Raw genomic sequence first — 5,126 nt, forward strand, 5'->3', positions numbered from 1 at the left:
AACAAATGACACGGAAGAAAACAAAAACAAATACAAAAAAACAAAGCAAACAACAAAGGAACAGAAAAAAAACAATGACCTGAGACAATGAAAGGGAGGAACACTGTAAGCAAGACATTGGGAGAAAGGAAGGGAGGGGGTGGGGTGGGGATAACACCACAGAAAGGCATTCACTCCTTGGGAGAAACACAACTCATTGTGGCACAGAAAACTAGACAAACATCGTATTGAATTGTGCTGTATGGTATCGTATTGTAGTGTATTGCATTGTTTGCGCTGCCTTGCGCTGGGTTGCGTTGCGTTGTGTTGTGTTGCGTTGCGTTGCGTTGTGTTGTGTTGCGTTGCATTGTATTGTATTGTATTGCATTGTATTGTATTGTATTGTATTGCATTGTATTGTATTTGTATTTCTTTTTATCACAGATTTCTCTGTGTGAAATTCGGGCTGCTCTCCCCAGGGAGAGCGCGTTGCTACACTACAGCGCCACACCCTTTTTTTTCTTTTTTTTTTCCTGCGTGCAGTTTTATTTGTTTTTCCTATCGAAGTGGATTTTTCTACAGAATTTTGGCAGGAACAAAGCTTTTGTTGACGTGGGTTCTTTTACGTGCGCTGAGTGCATGCTGCACACGGGACCTCGGTTTATCGTCTCATCCCAATGACTAGCGTCCAGACCACCACTCAAGGTCTAGTGGAGGGGGAGAAAATATCGGCGGCTGAGCCGTGATTCGAACCAGCGCGCTCAGATTCTCTCGCTTCCAAGGCGGACGCGTTACCTCTAGGCCATCTCTCCACATTGTATTGTACTGTATTGTATTGCATTGTATTTCTCATCACAGAATTTCTCTGTATGAAATTCGGGCTGCTTTTCACGGTGAGAACGTATCACCACAGTGCAGAACCACACTCATTTTCTTCTTGTTTTTCTTCTTCTTCTTCTTCTTCTTCTTCTCTCTCTCTCTCTCTCTCTCTCTCTCTCTCTCTCTCTCTCTCTGTCTCTCTCTTTCTTCTTGCTGTTGTTGCTGTTGTTGCTGAATTCTTAGATTGAGATTGATTTTTCACACACACACACAAAAAAAAACCCACCCCAAAAAACCCCATGTGAAACAGAAGAATAAAATTCGGGCTGCTCTGCACCGTGAGAGCGCGTCGCCACAGTCCAGCGCCACCCTCTTCTTCTGTCTGCAAAAGGGTATTAATTTCGTTTCCCTTTAAAAGTGAATTTTGAGTGTATTGGTTTCTATATCAAAGTGGATTTAGAGTTTATTTGTTTCCCTATCAAAGTGGCTTTAAAGTGGATTTGTTTCCCTATCAAAGTGGATTTAAAGTGGATTTGTTTCCCAGTGAAAGTAAAATTAAAGTGGATTTGTTTCCTTATCAAAGTGGAATTAAAGTGTATTTGTTTCCCTATCAAAATGGATTTAAAGTGGATTTGTTTCCCTAACAAAGTGGAATTAAAGTGGATTTGTTTCCCTATCAAAGTGGATTTAAAGTGGATTTGTTTTCCTATCAAAGTGGAATTCAGTGGATTTGTTTCCCTATCAAAGTGGAATTAAAATGGATTTGTTTCCCATAAAAGTGGAATTAAAGTGGATTTGTTTCCCTATGAAAGTAAAATCAAAGTGGATTTGTTTCCCTATCCAAGTGGAATTAAAGTGGCTTTGTTTCCCTATGAAAGTAAAATCAAAGTGGATTTGTTTCCCTATTCGAATGGAATTTAGTGGATTTGTTTCCCTATTCGATTGGAATTAAGTTGATTTGTTTCCCTATCCAAGTGGAATTAAAGTGGATTTGTTTCCCTATCAAAGTGGATTTGTTTCCCTATCAAAGAGGATTTAAAGTGGATTTGTTTCCCTATCAAAGTGGATTTAAAGTGGATTTGTTTCCCTATCAAAGTGGGTTTATCTGCAGAATTTTTCCAGGAGCATTCCTTTTGATGCCGTGATTTTCTTTTACATGAACTAAGTGCATGCTACACACGGGCGGAACCTCGGTTTATCGTTTAATTCGAATGGCCAGCTTCACCACCACTAGTGGAGGGGATTGAGTGAGGGATGGGAATCGGATGGTAAATATAATACTGTTTACATGAAATCGAATAAACATTTAGAACATATCAATTAAACGGATAATGATAGAAAAGGAGGTGCACATTAACCCTTTCACTGCCAAACTCGCATTTATGCAGCAGCTAGATAGAGGACCCATGTCGCTGAAGGGTGATCAGATCATGGGGCTGTTATCCATGAACCTACTGCTCTTTATGTTCGGTGGTAGGACAGGCCATTATTTTCTACACATCACGGGAAGAATCCTCAGCTATTCTCAGACACAATATTTTCTCTGTCTTTACACACAAGGGAATTTTGCACTCTAAATTGACTGGCGGTGAAAGGGTTAATGATAGATATTCGTTTTTAATTATGCCAAATATAATCCATACACCACAAACATCCCAGTGAACAGTAACTCTCCCTCCCTCCACCCCCTCCACAATACAGGATACAGGCCGTGTATCATAGTAAGTCGTGTCCGACTGTGACCATCAGAACACACACAGAGAGGAGGCAACTGCTGTCCATACTAGTAATCTGGCCCAGAATTTATTTTGATAGTAGTGGAGATGTGTCTTGTCCAAGTTACATCCCCACTATCTCGGCCAAGAGGGCTGTAAGACAGTAGACGCTAGGATGATCCCTACAGGCCTACTAACCCCATGGATGCAACATACACGAAGAAACAGTCATAGTCCTTTACAAAAGACGAAGCTGTAAATGAATTCCCATCGCTGTGGGTGGGAGAAAAAAAAAAAAACCCAACACAATGATCATCATACAGTTTTCACTTCGCTGTTGGTCCAACTGTAAGTTTACGTCCCTTTCTAATACAAAGCCTAGCGTTGAGCAGGCATTACAGGTACAGGAAAAAGAAGACTATCCCCTCCACCAAGTTTGTAGAGGATGGATGGAGGGTGGTCACAGGTGTGGTGTGTGGACAGAGGGGAGGAGGGTTGGGGGGATGGGTGGGGATGAGCGGGGGGTGGGGGGGGTTGCAGTGTGACTCTTGAACGTGGTACCATCGACCCGTTTCCCATTAAATTCAGGTAAGGCCCGGCTCTCCCTGTCCATCCATCATGCTCCAGACAGCCAGGCTGCCAGTAAAAGGGTGAAGGGTATATAGACAGCCGTAATGTGTTGGCAGCAATCACAGACCTGCTGATGGTGGTATTCTTTTTCCTTTTTCTTTTTTTTTTTTCATTGGAAGCAAAGGGAAGGGAAGGGATGAGGGGTTGCCAGTGATTATTTTTGGGGGGGCCATGTGTGAGTGTGTGTGTGTGTGTGTGTGTGTGTGTGTGTGTGTGTGTGTGTGTGTGTGTGTGTGTGTGTGTGTGTGTGTGTGATGGTTATTGATGAGGTGCGGGTAGGTCGTCAAGTAAGAAAGGGAAAACACAGGCAAGCCAAAGCACACACGCACACACGCGCGCACGCGCGCGCGCACGCACGCACGCACGCACGCACGCATCCCTTTCCTGTCAGGATTCTGCCAATAATCGTGATATTGATCAACACTGAATATTTTTGGACATTGGCTGCCGCTCATCTGGACCACTTAGCAGTTGTGAACCAGAAAAAAGCAGCAAAGCTGAACTGGCTTCAGATCAGATCAAAGGACTGCCTCGAAAGGAACATGGACCAAATAATTTCATTCCAACGCGGTCCCTACTCTGGGGGACACGCTCACTCAGTCTGGCTCCGCGACTTAGCCACTATTGTCGTCAGTAGGGGGCTTAGCTGGTGATGTGCTAAGTACGTTAATTAAATCAGAACAGGCGCTACCGAACACCTCCGAAGTGACTCAGCAGCACTGCAGAGTCTCCTCTGGTGTGTGGCCTCCTGGCGACCTGACATCGATGGTTCCCTGTGGACTGCTGACGCTGGGACTGCGACAGACGAACCCGTGTGTGGCCGCGTAATGGGGAGGAGAAGGGGGGGGAGGGGGGGGGGAACTCGGAATGAGCGGCGTGGGATTAATAATGCCACTGAAACGGTGCAGATGATGGGGCAGCAAAAAAAAAAAAAAGGGGGGGGGGGGGAGAGAAATAAAATAAAATAAAATAAAATAAAGCTTCTAGCGTCCACAGCCAACCTCACCAAACTAAAATTGCTCCACGGAACTTATAGCAAAATCTGGAGTGGCGGCCTCGAAATAATGTGTCCGTCCACCTAGAAAGCCAGCGAATCTGACCGCACGGGATACAGGATCGAATCCCCGTAATTATTCGCCAGTATTTCCTTCCACCCCCTTTACTAGACCTTGAGTCAGCTGGGGACTGGAAGCTATGGTCATTCGGATGAGACGATAAACGGAGGTCTTGTATGTAGCATGCACTTAGTGCACGTTAAAGAACCCACAGCAATAATAGAGTTGTTCCTGGCAAATTCTGAAGAAGATTCAACACTAATATATTTATCTATTTAATATCTATCTATCTATCTGTTTATCTACCTATATATATGTGGAGTGATGGCCTAGAGGTAACGCGTCCTTCTAGGAAGCGAGAGAATCTGAGCGCACTTGTTCGAACCTCACAGGCACTCGCCATTATTTTCTCCCCCTCCACTAGACCTTGAGTGGTGGTCTGGACGCTAGTCATACGGATGAGACGATAAACCGATGTCCCGTGTGCAACATGCATTTATCGCACGTAAAATAACCCACGGCAACAAAAGGCTTGTCCCTGGCAAAATTCTGTGGAAAAATCCACTTCGATAGGAAAGACAAATAAAATTGCAGGCAGAAAAAAAACATATAAAAAGAATTGGTGGCGCTGTCAGTGTAGCGACAAGGGCTCCCTGTTTAAATTAATCAAAGTTGCTCTCGACAACCACAACTAATATCATTCAACCTGTATCATTCAGCACAACACGTTGCTTGACGTTACAGATTTAGAAAGTCACATCGTGGTGACCAATGCGCGCGCAGAGCGCTCGGTCAATGCTTACCGAGCCGAGCTTATTGATTGGATAGTCGTGATTAGACCCGACCAATGACCGACATTCTTTGAAAAAGGGCTCCAGCGTCCGCGGCTATGCCAGTTGAATTTGTTTTTCTTTTTCTTTTTCTTTTC

This window comes from Babylonia areolata, chromosome 6 (assembly GCF_041734735.1).
Source record: "Babylonia areolata isolate BAREFJ2019XMU chromosome 6, ASM4173473v1, whole genome shotgun sequence".
NCBI classification, from domain to species: domain Eukaryota; kingdom Metazoa; phylum Mollusca; class Gastropoda; order Neogastropoda; family Buccinidae; genus Babylonia; species Babylonia areolata.